Genomic DNA, 23,663 nt, shown 5'->3' with positions numbered 1-23,663 from the left:
CTTGTGCTCCAGCAGTGTACTCATGTCCAGTACTTAGCAATGGGCTCTGCGTCAGTCTTGATAACATTAGAGTCATCCCAACACCAGACCACCAACTGCTTTTCCTGGTCCCAAAGATGTAAATAAGCATTTAACCCCTGTATTGCACAGGTAGATCCACTGCAAGAGAAGATGTGTATTTTCCCTGAAGTTCAGCTTTAGAAATCTGTAAAAAATGTAATGCCCATACACTGGGTACATTTGCAGTCTAAGCTTAAGTGCCTGAAGTTATTATTTAATTAAGATTATGATAAACCCACATCTTGTATCTACAGTCTCATTGGTAATAGGAAAATAAAATACTTAGAATTAGAATGACACCCTACAGTGTATGCAGTGTGTCTGATATCTGTGTGCTGTTGTAAAAAAAGCAGCTTTAGCATATAAAGAGCACAGCACACATTTGGCATATAAAGAGCACATCACACATTTGTGTATGTAGCCAGACTTTGCAACCATATAGAGGAAGATCAAGATCTATGCATTGGTATCATTGTTGACTTTGCACAGTGTGGATGAGATGGGAAATAATATGTGTAAACTATATGTTTTCTTTTTTTTTTTACAATAGGTTCTGAGAGATGCACACACCATGTCTTGCATTATTATTAGACAGATTAGCCCTTCATGTCACACATGCAAATTATGTTACACCATATTTTGTATCTTTCAGAGATTTTCAATAAGGCATTGTTCAAATATAGAGTGGGATGTAATCTTGCTTGTTGGAATAATTAGTAGCTGCCTACACATTTAACTGTAGGACTTTCCACTAATTTAATATTTCATGCAATTGACTCATAATTGTAATATAGCTATTTAGACTCACAAATGAGTTTGGCTTGATAACAAGCACACATTGTAACATAACTGCTATAAGGAATCTGAGATCTCTCCAAATTTGCTTTTTTGTAGAAGGATCTGCAAACACAAACAAGTAAAAATGACTCTGTTGGTATAGGGTATATTATTGTTGCAAGACATTAATAAGTAATAACTGCCAATTACTGGCAATGGGTTTATCTGTACACCAAGTTTCACCACTTCAGCCTCAAGATGTATTGATATGTCACGATATGCCCAGTAGTTATTCTGGGATGATGCCTGCAGCTGCAGGCGTCATCCCAGTATCTTTTGTTTAGAGCTGGCAGTGTTCCTTCATGTAAAAGCAATCCTAGTGGCTAATTAGCCGCTGGATTGCTTTTACAGTCCCCCCTCTCCCAACTCCCTCTGGGTTCTCCAATACCACCAGGGAGTCCACAACTGAAGCCAGCAGTTCAGCCAGCTTACTATAGAGCTAAATGTGTATCAGATCTTCCCAGGTGATCTCTGTGGTATAAGAAACCAAAAGTAACAAGTATGTTGTCACTTCAAGTTTCTCCAGAATGTAAACAAGCCATTTTTGGCTTAGGAAACATCTGGTCAAACCAATCTTGGTTTGATCAGATGCTTCTAAGGTCAGAGAAGAGATTTGGTTATAATATACCCGAGATCTCTTGGTAAAGAGGACCTGTCATGCTTATTGCTGTCACAAGGAATATTTTAATCTCTTGTGATAGCAATAAATGTGATAAAAAAAACATAAATAAAGGGACAGTGTAAAAATACAAAAAAATTAAAAAGTTGATAATAATATATAAATCAAAAATGTAAAGTGCCCCTGTCCCCCATGCTCACGAGAAAAGGTGAGCTTGTACGTAGCTCACACACATACGGAAGCGGTGTTAACACCACACATGTGAGGTATTGCCCCAAACGTTATAGCAAGAGCAATAATTCTAGCTCTAGACCTCCTTTGTAATTCTAAACTAGTAACCTGTAAAAATTGTCGCCTATGGAGATTTTTAGGTATCATAGTTTGTCACCATTCTACAAGCTTGCACAATGTTAAAGCGTGGCATGTTAGGTATCTATTTACTTGGCATAACATCATCTTTTATATTTTACCAAAAATCGGTTATATATTGTGCATTAAAATTTAATAAAGCGTTTTTTTTTTAATTGCATTTGAAAAACCACTGTACAAATACCATTTGACATAAAAAAAATTGCAACATCCACTATTTTATTGTCTAGGGCCTCTAGAAAAAAATAAAATGTTTGGGGGTTCTAAGTAATTTTCTAGCAAAAAATACAGATTTTTTACACATAGGAGAGACGTATCAGAATAGGCTTTGTCTTCTATGTCTGTCTTGTAGTTAGTCCTCTCCTTTGTTGAAATTGATTGCTCTGAATATCCTGAAAATTTGCATCTCCACAATATAAACATTTGAAGCTGCATCAGTTATCTTGAGTCCACATTCATTTCCTGTTTGAATTACTTCAGTTATCACCAAGCCCCTCTTCTTCTCATCCATACTGTCATTGGGACTTCCTCACAGCTATTATTTTGCTCAGCATCAATCATTTTTGCTCTTTGTCATGTTTGGGCTTGATCTTTATGGCTCAGTTCACACTAGCTAACTCCAAAGTTGTGCAATTTTCAGGGCAACTTTAGAGTCTGACTTTGAAGTGACTTTGATAAGACTGTTCCACTCTCTGGCACTGAAGCTGCATCAAAGTCAGATCAAAGTAGTGCGGGAACATTTTCTGAAGTTGCAGTGACTTCAACAGTGTCAATTGGACCGGCTCTCATAAAGATACATGGCATTTCACATGTCCTGCGACTCTGGATCTCACAAGTTGGATCCTACAGTAAGTCGCAAGAGTGTAAACTGAGCCTAAGGCTGTTTTCAGGCACTATACTGCTGTTCCTCAGGATTAAATTAAGTAAAACATCCCTTTAGATGGGTGGCCACTGCATAGAGCAGAATTAAGCTGTGCAATCTGCTGATCAATTGAATGATTATAATTTAAAATCTATTGTGGGTTTTTTTGTTTTGATTTTTTTTTTTTTTGTGTGTGTGGAAACATTGCACCGCAACTGCGATGAAAGTTTTTGCCTTGTAGTTCCGGCACAACCACAATGACTTCCAGTGGAAAGTCTGATAGATAGTTCTGTATTTCTGTATAAAAATATAGCAAATCAATTTTTAAAAATGTTTTAATTGATTGCACTGGTGAAAAAAAAAATCATACACTGTTGTTAAACCAAAATTAGGATAGACAGACTCCAAAATGCATTTGTCATCACCTTCTAAAATTTGAAATAACAAGCAATATCATTAATATTGTTCACTGGCAAGAAATGTCTCTTATTTTTTCCAAGATGAGTAAAGCATTCTATTTTTCAATATGTACAGTCAGGTCCATAAATATTGGGACATCGACACAATTCTAACATTTTTGGCTCTATACACCACCACAATGGATTTGAAATGAAACAAACAAGATGTGCTTTAACTGCAGACTGTCAGCTTTAATTTGAAGGTATTTACATCCAAATCAGGTGAACGGTGTAGGAATTGCAACAGTTTGCAAATGTGCCTCCCACTTGTTAATATATATAGATATACTACTTTAGTCTTGTGGCAGCAGTATGTAGCAGGGTATACCTAACTGAATATTGGTGCCTTGTAATGTCTTATGCCTTTGTATATTTAATTAGTAGGTATTTCCTTCACCTCTCATTCAGTCATTTAAAGTTGGAGCCAGTCCTCCTCCTTTCCAAGCCACAATATTCCCAGTTAAGAACATAAGCTCTGTAGACCTGTTGGTAAGGGTAAATAGAACAATTGTGGGTGGACTATATGTAAAATGCAATGCGTTCACTATTTTGTGCTTCTATTAAAAAAATTCATACAGTTTTTTATGATTTTTTATTTAGAAGTGTTTTATGAAATGTAAATAAAAATAATGATTTTGAGTCAGGGGGTGGTGCTGATGAAGTCCTGCAGTGGATATTGAACTTATTTTAATATATTTCCTTTAACACTGCATACTGAATGTGAAAATTGGTGTCTGCAAATATAGAGCTCATGTCACTAGAGACAAAGTAATATAAATAAAAATATGATTTTAAAGATTGCGTTTCAAATTTGAACATTAAAATGCAATTTTTGGCACCGATAGCTGGAGGAGTGTGAAAAGGGAAAGTGTAGCATTTGTTTTGATAATACATATGAAAAGGAACTGTATGCATGAGCAGAAGGCTGAGAGGGTCTTTCTCAGGGACATTTGCATCAACAAAATAACTGAAAACACAGGGCAGTGAACCATAAATGTTAACGTTGAGGGGTAAAAATTGCATGGTCCCCTTCCATTTCGTAAAGCGCTATGCAAACTGCATGTATAATAATAATACCAATAAAAAATAATAACTTTAGAACATCACCTAACCCTTGAGACTGGAGCTTAATTTGAGTTACTCTTTGTTCTTAACTCTACCCTAATCTATTGACCATAAAAAATCTTAATTTTTCTTAAAATTGAACTTCACTCTCTCAATCAACATGGACTATTTATAATCATTATTCTACCAGCATTAGTAAATGTATAAGGAAGTATATCATATTTACTTATTTTTAACCTTTTTTTGCATTCCTTCATTACTTCTTGGTTTCCATGCCTAGGAAAATGATTTCTTACATCCCAGGAGTCTTCAGGAGGAGAGGGAGAGTTCTCAGCTCAGCCAATGCTTGAGCTAAGAACAGATAGATTCCAAGAAGTAACTGCTATATGACTCATTTGCCCTTACTCAAGATGGCCACTTCCAGAAATGTCAGGAAGTATTTTTCAAAATAATTTCTCAGCAAAATAAAGCATTGAGACATAGATGGATGGAAGAGTTTGTTTTGAATATTAAAAATAAACTATATAGCATTTTTGGTTTGTGGTATCCAGTTCCATTTTAATGTTGTCTTAAATATAAATCTGAGAAAGGAACACCTGAATGAAAAAAACCCAGCACACATGAGTAAGAGACTATTAGGTTTCCTTTTTTTAGGTTGTATGTAGCCAAAATGAAAATCCGCTGGTGTCTAACGAAATAAAATGTATAAAACAAAACCTGGGCTGAAACTTTCAAAATTAGACTGTTTCCTGATAAAAATTTAGCAAAATCCTGACATTTGATCTAATATGACATTGTCCTTCTGCAGTTCTTTCTTGTGCAATGACAAAGTTTCTCAACCAATTTCCCCTGGTTAAAAAAGAAATCAGTAAAATTACTGATGCTGCAAAAATCCTGTATGTGAGGCAGTGAACTATACCCTTATTTATTGTGATAGGGTAATAGGAGAAGTCAAAATGCTTCCTTGTAGGTTTTTTAAAGAAGGTGACTTTTCAGGCTATATAAAAAGAGCAATATTTGACCTAAATAGTGTAATGAAAAAGAGCCAGAACACTGTAGTAAAATATGTATGCTAAACAGGGCAGCTAGCAGGCTTTATCAGGCCAGCCCCACTTGAAATTTACTAAAAGCCAAATGAGGAAGGTTCTTCCATTAATATCTGTGTTTAACATACCCAAATTGGAACTATTAGTACTTTAACGGTTTAAGAAAGATGCACAACATTTGCCGGAGCTTTGAAAATGCTTTGTAAATGCTTTCTGTAAACACTCTTCTTATACAAGGTTAACCCCGTGGGGTTCATTTATTAAAGGATGAGAGCATGTTCACTTTACAAGAGAAATTTTACTTTTTAGAGAATTTTTACCTAGCTTGGTAAATGTGAGGAAGCTGTGTTCACTTCATCCAGTCACATGCAAGTAATTATTTTTTTTTCCTTGTATATGATTGGATATTCTTTTGAAGATCAAATTTAAAATGAAAATTCCCTCCTTTAGTAAATCAACCCCTTAAGGAGGACTTGCAATACGGATTTGGTACAATCATCATAATACCCCTTATTAGCTGTATACTGTATGTAACTTTTTACAGACCAGTATAAGCACAGCAACAGTACATCAATCCCCCCCTTTTTTAATGTACATAAATATTTATTGAGGCAACTTTTACTGTTCTTTTTTGGGGTAATTAAAATGGATTTGGGTCATTTGTATTAATTTTTGCAACTGTATATTTTTATATGTTTTTCATACACACTCTCTCTCTTTCTGTGTGTGTGCGCGCGTATATTTACACATATACAGTATACTGCATATACACACACATGCTATCTTTTGTTTTACAAATGCAGGACACAGTATTCCCAGAAAAAATTGTTTTAGTCCTGACCATAATAAAGAAAGAAACCACTATGTTTCAATAGGTCAGATTGCTCCTCTCCATTCTTGAATAGTAAGACAGTGATAGCAAGCCAAACATTTACATTTCTGTTAATGCCTTAAGAAAACAAAAATGATTATCTGTGAATAAGACCCAGTATTTCACTTTTTCACTACTAGGTCCACATGACATAGAAGGGAGTTTTACACACAGCTGCAACCATAGGGATTTTGTGTAAATCTGATAAGCAAACTGCCGCCTGTTGGATGAAAGCAGTTTGGTGTCTCTGGGGGCTCTGAATTGCTTTCATACCCCCTGGTAATGGGCGCCCACCTCACCATGTGTTCCAGGCTCCACTTGCCCATCTGCAGGCCCAGGACAAGCATAGTGGGTAGAGGGGAGGGAGCAGAGTGGACACAAGCTTTCTGTCCTCCCCTTCTTGTTGCTGACCCAATGTCAGTTTCCCAGCCAGTATGGCTGGGAAATAATGTATTGCAAAAAAAAAATAAAAATTTAAATACATTAAAGTGAATATTCTTAATTTTAGAAAAATTACCTTTTATTGTTCCCAGCCTCCTCCAAATCCCCAAATGTACTTTTTTCCTGCTATGAACCAAGTTCCTATTAGAGTATGGCTACATTCTCCATGGTCCTACTGTATGTAGCTTTGCTCGCTCCCAAGATTGACTAGGGACTATGGACTATGTAATTTATAATATGCATATAGAGCAATACACTAAAGTGCACTGTTCATTTCAAACGTATGGAAATGGAATGGGGGGGGGTAAGGTTTTGGAGCTTATGGAGGATGTGACGACAAAGATAGAAAAACACAGAAACAATTTAACAAGAAATCAATTACAGAGTTATTTAGTAGTGGATGTGTATGGCTTATTTTTAGTGAGTAAGGATATCAATTACTGTCACTTTAAATCTTAATTAGATTCCAATTAGGAGAGAAAATAATTGTATTTTCCTTTACCAAAGCCATACTAGTGAGTAGGTTTGAAGGCACATTTATAAGTTCTACAAGTAAAGGGACAGCCTGTGGATTTATAATTTATTATACTAAGATTTTCTAGGTTACAGCCCACCTTTCCCAAGTGCTGATATATCTCACGAACACATGCCTCAGTGTGTAATATCCACTTTGCAGTTACTCCCCAACTCTGAATATGAGTTTGTATGCATACTATTACATTAGTCACAGATTATTCTGGTTAAAACCTATCCATCTCAATAATGCAAAAAAAAAAAAAACATACCATCTCCTTTATATAGGGGGTAATTTTGCTCTAAATAAGCTGAAGAAACTACAGTGAATACATAACTAGGAGATGGCTTCTATCTCCAGAGCTTGAAATTTAAAATCTGACATGACATTACTGAAGGTTAATTGCTGTAGAGATACTGCTTTTATATTCGGTGCTTATTCAGCAGTTTTGCAGTGCTAACCATCAATTTGGGAGACAGAACATAATTAAACACATGTTTATTTTCAGTCACCTTTGGACTGGTCAGCAGAGCTGCGGAAAAGCAGTAAAATAAAAATGTATAGAGTCATTCACAGTGAAGTGTGCTATGAACTTCTGAACAAGCTCAAATTCATTAATACTGGAACATCCATTAAATTGTTTTTCTTCTTAAGGTTTACATTTGAAGTACTCCATGCAATTTTGGATAAATGTCACAGTCGCATTTTATATATAACTTTTGAAGTAGAAATGCTAAACTTGTAGCATCCGTGGATTTAAAAAAAGCATTTAATGAATATATACACTTGTATAAAAACTTCCAATTTACTTTCTACCTACTGTTAATTTCACATTTAGATGGTAATTTAGGTAAGAAGAGGTTCTTAAACAGCATCATCTATAACCCTTGAGAGTATTGGACTGAATACCTGAATAATTTAAAGCTGAACTCCAGGATAAGCAAATATCTAAACACAATTGCATGAATCGTGGTGTTCTTTGTGTATTTCTTCTAGATCTGTGCAGTAATCCAGTAAGAAACTTTTTTTCTGTGCAGGAGCTTCAAGAAACAAAGACCAGTCCTTGCTGCTCTCTGGCTTTGTTCAGGGTGACTGGTCTTGTCTCCGCCTCCTCCTATAGTTTTCTGTAGTCAGCCTGTAGTGGGCGGGGTCTGCTGGGTTCCACCCACAGCTCTGCAGAGGCTATGCACAGCACAATAATGATGCCACTGCTACTATTACAAGATATTTTATGTTTTGGTAAAGGTATTTGCTGCACACAATTGGATTTAAATAATTTGTGGCTATTTGGGAATGTTTCTGTGTCTGGGGTTCAGCTTTAAAAAAAAAATGTATATATATATATATATATATATATATATATATATATATATAAATAAATATATATATATATTATATTGGATTATTAAGTACCATTACCAATATAGATTGAGATAGTGATATGATTGCGCTGACTACTATAGTGATTGTCAATTTCCCCAGGTAGGACTGCTGTTAGAAATACAGCCTACTTGGTCCACCACAGGCATGTGGGTGCAGGTGTATGACCCCAAACACAGTGTGTATTGGGGGCCACTCACCCAAACCTGCACACCTGTCAAATTAGGTCCTTTGGCTGTGTTTGTATAGCTACTGTGTCCCCATAGAGTAATCATAATTTCCTATCTATGCATGTTGAGTATGCTTTCAAAATAATGTGCTTTTCCAACATACAAAGAAAGATGTGACTTTTTAGCAGACTTATTTGTTAACGGCACCCCCATGCATCTGCAAATGGACCTGTTTTCATGAGCACCAAACAGCATGGTGCCGCAGCATTGTGTGGTACTGTGTGGCAAGTTTTTTCCATGTTTCTTGAGTGTAGGGCAGCCCATTGAAATGAATGGGCTGGACTACACACAACATGTTGGAATGCATGAAAACTGCACCTAACGGGCAGCTTGAGCTGCATGAACAAACCACTCATTCATATGGCCAGAGTGCCTGTGAAAATAATTCCTTAAGTTTTTTTTAACTATTTTCTTTTACAATATTCATTTGATAATGTTTCTTACATTCGTTAAACAGCCCAGTGGGGAAGGTGGGGGGAGGGCTTTGGTGAAATATCAGTGGTCTAAACACCTCAATCACTTTTGAGACATAGAAAGTGATTGAGGACACAGAGTCTTATTCCCTTTCTCTGCAGCCTCAGCTGCACTGCTGAATAAATGAACAGGAGGCACAAGGTACAGAGGCTTTCTGTTCATTCAAGTGAAGCATAGAAATCACAGTTTACTAGCTTCACTTATGAATGAACACAGGAGCAATTGGTACTGACCATTCACTGTTTTCATTCAGGAAAAGAATGGGCCAGTAAACATGACATGTTTACTGCCTCCCCCCCACTCTCCATCCTGACACTGATCCCCCTGTGTCCCACACCAGCTGACAGCTAGTGGGAAGGAAAGGAGATGCTGGAAGCACTGCAAGAGGGAAGGCACACAGGGGGATCAGAACTGCTGTAACGGAAGTCAGATTATGGAGGATGGGGGTCTAGATTGGCGAGGAGAGAGTGCAAATACTGGAAACAATCCCTTTGTGGCTTCCCCTGCAGCAGTTGAAAGCTGGTGGTAGAGAGAGGAAGAGAATCCAACTGTGCAATAGAGGGGCTACAGAGAGATTGGCTCCAGTAGTTGCACCCCCGTCTTTCTTTACCACCTGTTGAATTTATGGGACCTGGACCCCATACAAGAGGGCTGGTGCTCTGCCCTTATTGGTGGTCCTGTCGTCATGTATGAGATATGTATGTTTACATTTGTCCAAGCTGGACCAGTTAAGTATGCAGCAAAGATCAGATCTGGAGTTCAATTTTAAATGGTATGAATATAAACGGTACACCATTTCAGCTTATAGTTACTTCGCTGTATGAATGCATATGAATAATTAGGGCACATTCATTGTATTTCTACATAATAAGAAAAACATTCAAATTTTACATGTCAGGGATAAGTCTTAAGCTGAGAAAAACAGGTATAAAGTGCAGTTTATTTATTTTAACTGTTTATGATGATGTTTGCTTGGTAGGAATGCCCATCTAATGAACACTGTATCTTTAAAACTGCAGGAATGATACTTGGATGCTTACCTATAATTACATGTGGAATCATTTCTATCGAGAGAATAGAGGGGACAAGCAGTACAGAATTTCTGCAAGAAAATTTGGACAGTGGGAACAAGGAACTGAACATGGTGTGAAGTCATTACCTATCAAGAGTCAAGAGAGATAATCAATTACCATCAGAAGAAAATTTCACTTTCCACCACGGGACACATGTTCCATTACTTCTGATTTCCTAAAAGGAATCTGTAGTGTATCTTCGGTGAGTACACATTTTGATTTTTACTGTAAAGTTTCTGTGAAAGTTATTTTGATATAATGTTGACATTTTTGTTGATTGCTATTTTGTCTTTTTACAAAGCAATTCTAGAAATTAATTTGTAGTTTCTGTTACTAATAACTGTTTGTTAAAAGGGTACTTATTCACATTTAAATGCAGTAATGAACCAGTGTTTTTTATAATCTGATTTTAATTCAACCAGAGATGTTTTCTTTCTTTTTCAAATGGGTAGTGAGTTTCTGACAGTGGGAGTTACATTGCAAAAGTCTGGGTATCCAGAGTGGATGCAAACACAATAAATGTTGACCTGTTAACCACTTCCCTTCTGGCCCATGTATATAAACGGCTGGACGGGAGCAGTGCAGGAGCGGGTGGTCGTTTATAAACATCGTCCTGCATTCCCTGCCTGTGCGCACTCCCTGGGAAGAGTTTACTGTAGAGGTGCTACTGAGATAAAATACCCTTATTATTTACAGAACATCTGTAACTTGGTGGATATACATGCTTTACTTGATGCTGGGAGTTCCTGGGGGCCAGTTCTTTATAATCTTTAGAATGCAATTTCTTATTTCTCATTTTCTGACTAAATACAAAATGTCTTTGTAGTACAGTAAAACATTAAAATCTATGCCCTCACCCTCCCACAAAAAAATCGCAATTAGCAGATGTAGGCATCCTAGGGTCTTTAACATCAGGTATACTGCAAAACTGGCATTCTTCAAAAAGGGGTTCAGGTCCTTGTATACCTCAAACTCATTCATAGTGCTTGTCAGGGAAAATGACAGACTTTTCTGATGTAGACTTATATGTCTTTCTTGCAATTGAAAATTAGATAAATTATTGATCTTTAAAGGGTAACTGCACTTTCATGGGAAAAATATGACAAATGAAAAAAAAAAATATTATAGTGTATACAGTTGAGCCTCAATTCATATTATAATTGAATGTTATTTAAAATTGCCTTTCTTTTTCAATCTGCAGCACTGCAATTTTCTGTAAAATGCAATGCAATATTGCTACCTGGAGGTGTTTAGTACACAGATGGTGTACAGAACACCTCTTGAATATGTAGTTTCCTGCTTGAGTGATTGGCTTACTGATTTTGGCAGAAGTCTGGACTGAGGTACAAGCCAAATGTGTGGTATGCCCTGCAACAAAAATGTCATTTTTGGTGAGATAATCCCAAAGGGAAATCATGTGTAAAGGGATGCAGACCTTGCAAATTTCCTCACTGGAGCCCTGCAGGTTTGAGAAAGTCCAGCATTAACAATTACAGAAATTAAATTATAAACATTAGTGATTCCATGTGAAATTGTACCAGGATGCCAAGTATAATAATATCAGTCATTAAAACTTTAGTGAAAAATAGAAATATGAACCCTACAGCCAGAAAATTTGTATTTATACTTTGGGGTGGTAGGATGGTAGAAGCCAGCAATAATAGCAGCAAGTGATGATGGTGTATGAACCTTCAAAAATTATTTATTTTACACAGAAATGCAGATATATTTAGATAATTTTTATCAGATAAAATAATTGACATTTTCACTATTCTTGAGCTAGAATGCACAGTGACTCCCTTGGACAGTAGGTTTGGATGGAGTTGATGGCAATTCTAAAGGGGAGGATGGACAATAGAGTGTATTTCATGCTTAAAGTGGATGCTCCACTTTTCTGCCTCCTCCCCCCCTCCACTGCCACATTTTGCACCTTTTGGGGTGGGTAGCAGGTATCTGGTTTTGAGCTGGAAGTTCACCCCCAACCCCACCCCCCTGCAGCCCTCAAGGACACTTCACAGGTCCCAGAGGACTGTGGCCCATTCACAAAGTACAGTGCACTTTGCACATGTGCAGCAGGAAACTGGCTGTGAAGCCGGAAGGCTTCATTGCCGGCTTCCCTTAGCCTGACAGCCGATTGAACAATCAGCCTGGGATGAGGACACCACTGGATTCCTGGACAGTAAGTGCCCTGGTATTAAAAGTCAACAGCTACAGTATTTGTAGCTGCTGACGTTTACTTTTTTGGGGGGAGGGTGGGGGCTGGGGGCCAGAACTCTGCTTTAAAAGTTAATGTTGGTTTTGGATAGTGGTGATGAAAATGATAGTGGTGTTTGTGTATCTTTTGAGGCATAAGCAATTGGCATCAGTAAATTATGGCTTATCGAGGTCCCATTAATTTTTTTTAAGGTCAGCCTTTCAATGACTATAGGTTAGTCCTGCGTGTTTTTGGGATCCCACACTATATGTCCTATCAGATAGGAAGTTAGAAGCTGGACAGGAAAGCATCTGTATGGTCATTTTGCTGTTTTAGTTTTTGTAGCAAAGGTCCAAAGGTGTAACTATCTCGTATTCATCTCTCTAGGTAATAGTGGCCATGAGTCCGACTTACTTCAAGCAGGCAAGTTGGCTAAGATGTCTGATCTTGAAGGCATCAGTGGTTTGCTTTCTGGGATCTGAAGAACTGTACGTTTTAGTATCCTGGCCAGAGCCATTACCTCTTGCAGACTTAGATACCTCTTAAGCTTTGCTTTCTTTTTCCCGTACACAACATATGAAATAACAGCCTGTGCACTAAGTATTTATTGGTGGAAGTATCATGAACTTCACTCCTGACTGGCTAATGTAGCAAATGGGCAAGCAGTTTCTTGAGCAAGAGAGGATGCTAGGGAGACTCTCTAATAGAACAAAAATGCAAACGTTATTAAAAAAGGTGCAACTCACCAAATTACAGATCACTAATCATGAAACTGACTGGCTCTTCCACAAGTTTTGATTTGTGTGAACTCAGAAACAACATCTTGTGATCCACCACCAGATATAAAGCTTACAGTTAGTGGGTGTCTTATCCTGGGTGTTTTGGGTGGCGGCATATGTATTCATATTGTATAGGCGTTTTTAAAACTATTTGGTATATGCAATTTTAATTTTGTTCACCTCATGGTGTACCTCTAAAAGTCTGACTTCAAGGAGCAACATTTGTCTGTGTTTCCCTCTACATTTTAAATGTAAAGGATGAAGTACAGTGGTAGTCTAAGTTGGTTTACACTGGTTTATGTGTGCCTATAGCCTCAGTCAAACAGGCAGAGGGATACATAATTATAGGACATTTCTAATTATAAATATAAATGCATGTAATACATTTAAATGGTATAACTCAAACTGTGCATTAACCTGCATACACTTTACTTGCTTTTAGGGAAAATAAAATCTGTGGGTCCAAGTACAGATAAGATACTCAGCATGCATCTAAATGCATGCAAACACACATCTACATGGGTACATTTAAACGTAGCAGACAGTGTTCTGCAAAGTGTAATGTTTGTTGATACTTCCCACATCAATTTCTCAGCATTTAAATAAAACAAACGCAGGAGACTGATGTGAATTTAGCCCATCAGTCTCATGTGACACAAAACATAGCAGCAAGTGTTTGTGCTGTTTAGTTAGCTGTCATGTGCTGAATAAGAAAACACGGCTGCCCAAAGATGAAAACATAGAAAATTAAACACAGATGTGGAATGCTACAATCACATATTTTATTTTTAAAGAAAAATCATGTAGCTATTTGAAATGTAATTAGTGTTTAATTGGATTCTCCCTTAAAGATAATCATTTTCTATATATTCATAGCAATGTTTTGATCACACTATTACAGGTTGTGATTTAAGCTGTCTAATGACAGGTCTCTACTGCTTTACATGAATCCGAAGGTTGTTAATATTTTTAATACATTGTTGTGTTTTTTGATGATACTAACCTTGCCAGGGCTCCCCTAACACCCCTTCAGCTTCCTTAGTCAACAAAAATACAAAAGTGTGTGCGACACCAGCATCTCAACTGTGGGCACCTGGCTGTGACAGTTTGCGGCTTCACAGCCTGGTGCCCACTGCGCCTTCGCGAGTCGTGCTGTGCCTCCTGATTGGTCAGGCAATCTCCTGGGACCTGTGAAAGTTCCAAGGAGACCGCGGGAGAGAGGAGGGGGCCGAAGTGGGAGCAGGTACCTGTCAAAACCAGGTACCCGCTCCCCCCCAAAAGGTGCCAAATATGGGAATGGAGGGGGGGAGGAGGCAAATAAGCAGAGCTTCCACTTTCGAGTGTAACTCCGCTTTAACCAGTTCAGTTCTTTGGATGTACTATGTATGTCCAATGTGTGAATGGTTAAGCACAGGCTAATAGATAACGTAGCAGCCATCACCTTGTGCCCATTTTCCTAAAGTGGAAGTAATCTGGTGGCTGTATAGCTACCAATTGCATAGTTCTTGGGCTCTCCTGCTCTTACCAGGAGCCCAGGACCACATTGGAAGGTTTCAGAATGGCAAATGGGAGGAGACAGAGGAACATTCATTTCACAATTTCTTCTGCTAGGAATGAAACCGGAATCGGTGATGATTTCATCACTTCTGGTTTTAGAGTCATCATTCACTGGCTGATACAGCCAGAGAAGCACGTAACTGAGCAATCTCTGCACTATTAGATGATTTAAAGGGCAGGAAAAACAGTGGGATCTATTGGACCCCAATGCCCCCATAAAAAGTACCTGTCACTTGCCCAATACCATCACATGGGGGTTTGTTAACCCCTTGTGATAGCAATAAGGTTAAAAAAATTAAAGATCATAAATGTGTTGGAAAAAGATTTACAAGTAACCCCTGATATCCGCAAATGCAAAACTGTGCATAGGGTGCACACATGTATGTAAACTTCGACTGTACCACATCTGAGGTATTGCTGTACAGTAAAGGTGGAATGAGAACAATATTTTTAGCACCTGAGCTCACAGTTAACTCTAAAGTGATGAGCTGTAAGGGCTTTTAAACAATAAGTTCACCTTTTGACTAAAGATAATTAAGGCACATTTTTTTGCAGGAAACAAAATGTGCATTTATTATTTTTTGTTGCATGAGCCAGTGAAGCATTGCACCAGTAATCAGCAGATCCTTGGTATCATGCAGGTCTCCAGCAGACCTGTCAGTATATTTGCTTGCCTGTATGGGATGTATGGGCTAGCAGATATACTGACAGGAAAAATCAACGCTCCCCAGCGCCATGGTAGTACATGGAGAACTACAAACCGACAGCCACTAAGGCTGTTGGGACTTGTAGTTTATTCACTCACAGGACAGGTGAATAAATGACACGGCCATGTGGGCGAAGCCCCTCACGGCTGTGCTGTTTTTAAAAAGTGACAGCTGCTACGGGGAACTTCTTCCTATACTGCTATCACAGGAAAGGCGACGGGTCAGGCAGTGGCTGCAGCTATGGCGACATGTTACGTGTTCCTCCCTAAAAACAGGTGACACATGTAACATGTTCCCAAAAGTTGACAAAAGAACTTATCATTTAAAGCAACACCTATGGAAAATTTAGGTACCTTAGTTTTTTGCGATGTCAGGGCATGTGCTACTTTAAAACTTGACATATTTTGGTATCCATTTCCTCAGTGCAACTATCTATAATATTTTACCAAACAATTGAGTATCGTATTGTGTGTTTGCGCTAAAATTCATTTTATGATATACTGTATTTTCTGAAAAATATAAAAAAATAGCAATGTCTGTCTTTTTATAATACAGGTTCTCTGCTTTCAGAAAATACTGTATATTATATTATAATATTGTATTATATATGTTCTGGGGGGGTTAAGTAATTTTTAAGTAATTTTATAACCAAAAATGCAGATTTTTACACGAGTGCATAAAATAAAAATAATTACTTTTGTGCTGAAGTGATTTAAGGAAGAAGGTACTGAGAGATATATAGCGGTGCCTAGGTATCTCTGGTTGAGCCACCTACCTGAAACAGGCACAGAATATCAGCATTAAGTTAGAATTCCATGATCAGTCTATGTGTGCCAGTGCAAACTACTGAAGCCACTGGAACTGCTTGAGATTGCTTTTCTTAGAAGTATCCAATATAACTTGTTGCTCTGACTTCAAAATGTGAGGTTGAATTTACTTTTGGGATTGCTATCATTGAAACCAGACACACTTGATAAACCTTTATAGACCAGAACTAGCTTACATGCTAGAGCAGTGGTGGGCAACCTTTTTTTTCAACTGAGCCAAATCTCGCCAAAACCACAATTGAAATTTATTTTGAGAGCCACATTTTTAAAACTGAAAATACATCCCCCATATAGTAATTCATCCCCCATAGTAATTCATCCCCCATATAGTAATTCATCCCCCATAGTAATTCATCCCCCATATAGTAATTCATCCCCAATAGTAATTAATCCCCCATATAGTAATTCATCCCCCATAGTAATTCATCCCCCATATAGTAATTCATCCCCCATATAGTAATTCACCCCCCCTATAGTAATTCATTCCCCATATTGTGTCAATTCACTTACCTTTGCTCCACCGTGTTCCCGCGCCGTTCCGGTCTTCAGGGCGGACTGTGAGAGGAGAGGAGTTCGTCACGCTGCCCCGCCTACATCCTGACAGCCAATGTTTGCCACGCTCCGCGGGCCGGATCAAAAGGTCCGCCGGACCGTATACGGCCCGCGGGCCGTAGTTTGCCCATTGCTGGGCTAGCTGCAGAGTCCTGACTTTTGGGGCGGCCGCCCGAGAGGAGGGAGGGGAGCAGGCGCCCGACACACAGAAGAGCCGCATTAAAGTGTGTAAAGAGCCGCATGTGGCTCGCGAGCCGTGGCTTGCCGACCACTGTGCTAGAGCATTACTGGTTATTGTTTGTTTCACTCCCAGTAGTTTTTATTGTTCCTGCAATTCTCAACTAAACAGAATCAGTGATATAGAAATATACAATAATTATTAATACACTGAGCTTAACATAAAATCAGAATGTATCATCATCTTAATAAGCAGGAAAGTCTTGTGTAGCTTTTTTCCCCACCAACTGTTTTTTTTTTTTTTGTTAAACTAAAAATCACACTCACCACTAAATATCAGTGACTGGCAGTGCATGCTGAGACTTGGCCAGGTGGCTGACTTTTGCTACCAAACATGCCATTGCTTCGATGTGCGTTTATAGAAACAGCAAGAGCATTCTTTTCTACTTCACCCTGTGCACATTATTTTCTGCTTAGTGTCAATGAATGTCATGGTAACAAAGTCATTGTCAAAACCAGCAACAAAAGCAGTGTCTTCTGTCATAATTCCAAACTTTCTGAGATGGGAGGACATGTCTCTGCCAAACTCTCATTTATACTTCCATCATTTGAGAAAGAAAACAAAGTAATCTGTGCTTTATACAAATATGCAAATGTGATGCCAGCATCAACCAAATTCCACTATGTCTCTCAAGTTAGGAAATAAAAAAAAAAACTTTGCCTGAAAGTAATGGCCTACATCATTCTTTTTATGCTAAAAGTAGGCAACAAAACAATTTGCAGGGTTCTTAATCTCAATAAGAATTTTTGCTAGTTAACCACTTCACATTCAGTACATTAAACCCTCTTATAGGAAAGTATTTTGTTTTCTCACAGAACAGATATGTTGAATTTTTGTATGCAATGTTTACCTTAAAACAGTAGTAGTGTTTTTTTTTTTCAAGAGCAAATTCTTTGAAATTGCAAGTTAAAGGATAAGTGCACCTTCGGGAACATGTTACATGTTCCACCTGTGTTTTGGGTGTAACATGTAACATGACCCACTGCCAGGGCCACTGCCATCTCCACTGCATAGAGTGACAGCTAGCAGGGGAGGGGACCCCTCCCGCTTGCTGTCACTATTTAAAAAGAAAAACACAGCTTCGCCACTCGGCCATATTGTTCATTAAGAGAATGCTGTGAATGCAAAACTACAAGTCCCGACAGCCTTTGTGGCTGTCAGCTTATAGTTCGCAATGAGTTGAGGTGTGCACTGTGATAGTTCATTCTCTCTCCCTGTCAGTGTGTATGTGCTTTCCTGTATGAGGAACAAGCACACATGTACATTGACAGGTCTGCAGGAGTCCTGCATGGCACTCACGATCTGATGATCGTGGGTGCAATGCTTTCTAGGCTTCTAGTGAACAAAATAATACATGCATATTTTTTTTTACCTGTTTGCATTAGTTTGCAGAAAGAAAAGGAAAGTTTGCAGTCATAATCGTTAGATAGCACTCTGTTTTATATATTTTTTCAAGGGCTTTTAGAACAATCAGAAATATAGTTTGATGTCCAAAAGCTACAGGATACACTGCTTTAACATTTATAGAAATGAATCACTATTTGTATAGCTGTAGAATAGGAAAAGAAAAGGGAGATTTAATAGGGGCCCCCCTTTTCTTATGGGACTGTGGCAGGGGAAAACTTTTCAAGTCCCCCCGCTGTATTTATACAGTGGGGAAAATTCTAGAAGGTAAGCAGGGTTTTTAGTCCCCCCCATTGGTGCGAGGTGGAAAAAAAAACTAAAGTTTAAAGCCCCCATTGTATATTAATATAATGGGGAAGCTTCTAGAACATGGGAGTTTTTAGCCCCCCCCCCCCCCACTACACCTGGACATTCCTGGAAGGAAAATTGACCAATGGGTTGAAGAAGAGGGCTATAAAAGGGGGGTTCCGATAACAATAAAAACAGAAACCTGGGAGGCATCTCTGTGGTGCTCACCTCCCACCCGCCCCTTTTTTTTGGGCACAACCAATTATCATTGGTAAGTCACCTTTTTTCAGAGGAGGATGATTGCATAACTGTGTTTATTTGAAACAAGATGGATAAGTAGTTAAGTATGGTTGATAAGTGTTGTTTTAATATGTACAGCTTAAGTCGTAGTGGCTAAGCTGGTATTGAGTAGTATTAATTTAAGATTTTTTTTTTTTAAATAGTATTATTAAGTTAATATGTACAAATAAAGAGTTATTATAAAACATGATAATTACATTTATACCAATAATAAAATGGCCACGGCCAAGTTAGTACCAAAGAATAAAAGTTGTGGTCTTTTATTTGTTAAAGAATAAATCATGCTACCTACAGTCCCATAAAACAAATGTTACCCAAGATGCCACGTTTTTTGCATTCTAAAATTATACTAATAATTCAAGGTATGCTTAAAAAGGTAAGTCGGTGTTTTGCATGTTTTAATTTAGGAATATTTCACTATGGAAATTGGTGCCAAATGTTAGTAAATAAATGTATGCACAGCTTTCCACAAGCATATGCACACACACATGTACTGTGTAAGTAAATTCTTTTTTTGTTGGTAATTGTAATTAGGGACAATTTTGTATTATGTACAGTAACTGTTTTCTGTCCAGTTTAAAAAAGCCTTGCCTAAAAAGATTTTAGTTTTAAATAACCACACAAGAAGAGTGCAGGTGAAGTGTATTCATGAATATATACCGTACATTTTTCACATGCCATTTTATTTTTTGCCACATTTATATGCCAATAAGGTGTCTAGTAGTAGCGCCAGTGGCATTGATTGGCACAAACTATAACACTGCCAGGGGAAGGGGGAGTTAAGCAACTGCAGCAACAGTTTTCTTTTAAAAAATAATTCAAATAATAGGTACAAAGAGTGACTGCTGTGAGCACCTCTGGCAGTGTTAGGTCCTGTGTACATGTTCATATTGTTTTAATGCAAGATCTCGCTGGCAGCACGAACCTGCATAAAAGTTGCATGTATAGTTTACACGTACAATGTATACATACAAACACCATACATTTATCCCATTGGGTCATGTTGGTTCATATTGGTTCATAATACAATCATTTTCATAATTGTCAACCTTTCACAGCATACAGGAGAACCTGCATTCTTGACAGTTTTTGTGCTTCTAAATTTGTATACAAACTTTTTATTGAAAAGAGAAGTGCATACCAAAGAATTGTACAAAGTACAAACAGTAACCAACAATGACATGGAGAGTACAACAAATTATGATGAAACATCACATAACATCTTACATTAATGTCATCCATCAATATGTGTATAAATGGGATCCATAGGAGAAGAGGATTAAAAAAAAAAAACAGCTAACATAGAATAATAGGTAATGATGATAGATCATATAACAAATTACTCATAAAACTGGGAAAATTTGGAAATCCAAATATCCCATTTTTAGAAAAACAGGGCATAGAGTCATGTATTGCATGATAGATGCATTCCATCAACATAATAGAGTATGTGTATAATTTTCTTTAGTATAATTAGATACATTTGAGAACAGGGCAAATAAAAGATGATTAGCTGTTATTGAAAGTAAGAGTTGACCAGTAAAAGTCGAGAGAACGTTGTAATTTTCCGCCAAATAGGTGTCACTTTATCACATAACCAAAGTACCAGGACATTTACACCCTCTAAAACATGTATTGGGTAAGGTTGAGAACATATTGTGAAGAAAGGTAGGTGTATAATATCACTGTGTGACTAATGTAATAGCAGTTTCCCTGATTATTAGGGACCTCGTACATTTACAAAGGTTTTCAATTATAAAGTCCCAGTCCTGAGGTGAAAATTGTATATTTACAGTCAGACTACCATTTTGACATGTGGGGTAAATTAGAAGTGTAGGAGATAGAAAGCAACAATTCAAGGTAGAAGTTAGACCCCAATCCCTAGGGTTTTTTTACAAACAGATACAAAAATTGATGGTATTGGGGGTTGAGAAGATAAATATTGAGTAGCAAAAAGAAAAAAAAAGAAAAATGTTTGATTTGAAGAAAATGATAGTGTTCAACAAATGGGTTATTATGTTTCTTTTGAAGGGTAGAAAGGAAGACAAAATTACCACCACTTAGAAATTAGGACAGGGTAATTAAAGAGTGTTGTGTCCACCAACTGAGTAGGCTGTGGAAATGCTGCGACAAAAGAAGGCTTTGTGGTTCTAATTTACTTTCCATCGACATTTGTGCAAAATTCTCCTTTAACCTCTCATAGACATTCAGATTAATTTCCTCCATTAATCATAATTTCTTAAATGTATTTACAATGAAGTAGTTTTCACTGGGTAAAACGTCCACTCTACATGTTTAATTTGATTCACAGTGCTAACCATTTTGGGTTTATTTTAAGTTGAGCTTCACTCTCATGCTGCCAGAGGAGATTACTGATATCCCAGATTTTGTTTTATTCTGATTTGTAACTGACAATTTTTTTAGCTAATGCTGAACTATAAATTATCCCCATAATGAGATTCAGTCAGGTGAAAGAAAGTGTTATAAATGAGACATGTAATTTCTTAAAAATATAATTGTTTAACCAAAGATAATTTCAAATGCTGAAGTCTTTTGCTTTATGACATTCATAAAATGCCATGGGTGTAGAAGAATAACATAATTCACAAGGCTTTCTGGCCATCCAAGAATTATCACTTCTTGTAAGTAATAATCCATCCAATAATATATATATATATATATATATATATATGAGCTGTTTTACCTGCCAATGTATTTGCATTTCTGCTCATTCATTCCTGAGCATTACACAGCACTGCTAGTCTGGAGACATGACTTTTCTCTAAAGTATTTAAGTATATAACTAGGTCTTATCCTTGCCCCTAACTGGTAATTCTACAGGAAAGAAAAATCACCACGCTGATGGACTTATCTCTTTGTCAATCTGTTGTCTCCATCTGCCAACATACTTCTTGAAAGCACGTTAACATTGCAGTTCAGCTGACTGATTTTTCTAGGTTCTCTCTCCCCTTGCCTGAGCTTTGGGAAAAAGGGGATTGCCAGAGGCTGATACCAAGTCAAACATAGTTGTTTACTCTTAAAAGTATGCTTCAGGATTTTTTTTATAAACACATAACTTTATGAATTGGTGTTTTTTGCATTTGCCTGGATTAAAATGGTATTTAAATAGTGTTTCAATGATGACAAACATATGAGCTTTGTTTAGTATAACTATCGGCTGATATTTCAAAAACAGTATATTAGCGGTGTGAAAATGATGTAACTGTGCTGATTGTCAAAAAAATCCAAACAAATTGTGAACCATAAAAGAAACAGTGAAACAATAGCTGCACTCAAAAAATACCAATACAAATACTCAATAATTGATATCCAGTTGTTGTTGAGCCTTTGATAAAAAAATATATTAATAGTGAGTCACTTATAGTGTAAATGTGCTCCTATCAATAATATTATTAAGTCAAAATGCATGAAACACCAAACAATGAAAAGGTCTTTTGATGAGAAAATTCTGATTAGGGTGAACAGCTGTGTCCACATTAATCCTCCACGTGTTTAGTGAAATAGAGACTCTCGTGACCACTACCACCACCACAAAAAACTCTGCTCCTTACCAAAAAGTTACACTTCAGATAATAAGTGGTCTAACAGAACATGATGCTGAACATATCTTGCTTGTAACATCCTAGATGGAAAAGAGGTGTCACAGACTTAGGTTTATCTCCTCTCTTCCTCCATTATTGTGATCCGCCGTGTACTTGGTCAAAAAGGATAATACTCCAGATAATGTGATAACGTACAAATGATTTATTAAAATACATTAAAAAAACTCTTACAAACTTCAAAGACAAATGAGCATGTAAGTCATAAATGCAGTTGGTGCCAGCTTCAGCCAGACATGGGTGACGTCAGCACTCATCTCCACCCAGCTCCAACTTACATTTTGTCTCAATAGACATTGCCAAGGGGATCAGGTCCTTTGACACCAGGTGCAGTTTTTCGTACCTTTCACAGACTCACCATACATTTTCTTTAATTACTGCTAGAGTGCAGACAGTGTTGTTTTTTTTTGTTGTTGTTTATCACCTATTTTGACTCAAATATCTATTTAGCATTACAATGAGGGTTCTTTACTTGTGGTGGTTCATGCTTTGGCTGCCTATATTTTGTTTCTATATTCAGTTCTGGGTGGTTGGTGGTCTATTTCTTTTTACTGACACATTCTTTTTTCTGTGAACTGGACTTTGAAACGTAGGTGCCTTTCCATTCCTTAAACCACTAGGTGTAGTTTTCTGCACCTTCACATACTCACTATATGTTTCCTCTGTTCACTGCTTAACTGCAGCCAGCATTGCACGTTATTTTTGTTGCTTATCACCCATTTTGATTTTATTATTCATACTTATAATGCATACTTATTTCTATAGCAACTATTTTGGGTGCCATCATGGACTGTCCACCCATGTTGGTTCTCGCTAAGTCATACTTCCAGGTCTCCTGGGTGAGACTCCCCTAGTGATCACCATTTTGAAATACTGTCATATCTATTGTTAGTTGATA

At 37.4% G+C, this 23,663-nt stretch overlaps 1 protein-coding gene across 2 annotated transcripts in view; it reads left to right on the top strand.

The window, feature by feature from the left end:
* Nucleotides 1-23,663, top strand: part of GULP1 (GULP PTB domain containing engulfment adaptor 1) — a 639,668-nt gene that overhangs the window by 187,918 nt on the left and 428,087 nt on the right. For both annotated transcript variants that reach the window (XM_089670051.1, XM_089670042.1), the window contains one exon: nt 10,246-10,501. The gene's annotated coding sequence lies outside the window, so the exon portion shown is untranslated. The remainder of the gene's footprint in view (nt 1-10,245; nt 10,502-23,663) is intronic.

This window comes from Staurois parvus, unplaced genomic scaffold (assembly GCF_062004578.1).
Source record: "Staurois parvus isolate SC_StPar_1 unplaced genomic scaffold, SC_StPar_1.0 ptg000011l, whole genome shotgun sequence".
Lineage (NCBI taxonomy): Eukaryota > Metazoa > Chordata > Amphibia > Anura > Ranidae > Staurois > Staurois parvus.
The sequence above is the reverse complement of the archived record's forward strand: the minus strand, read 5'-3'. Positions and strand labels throughout refer to the sequence as shown.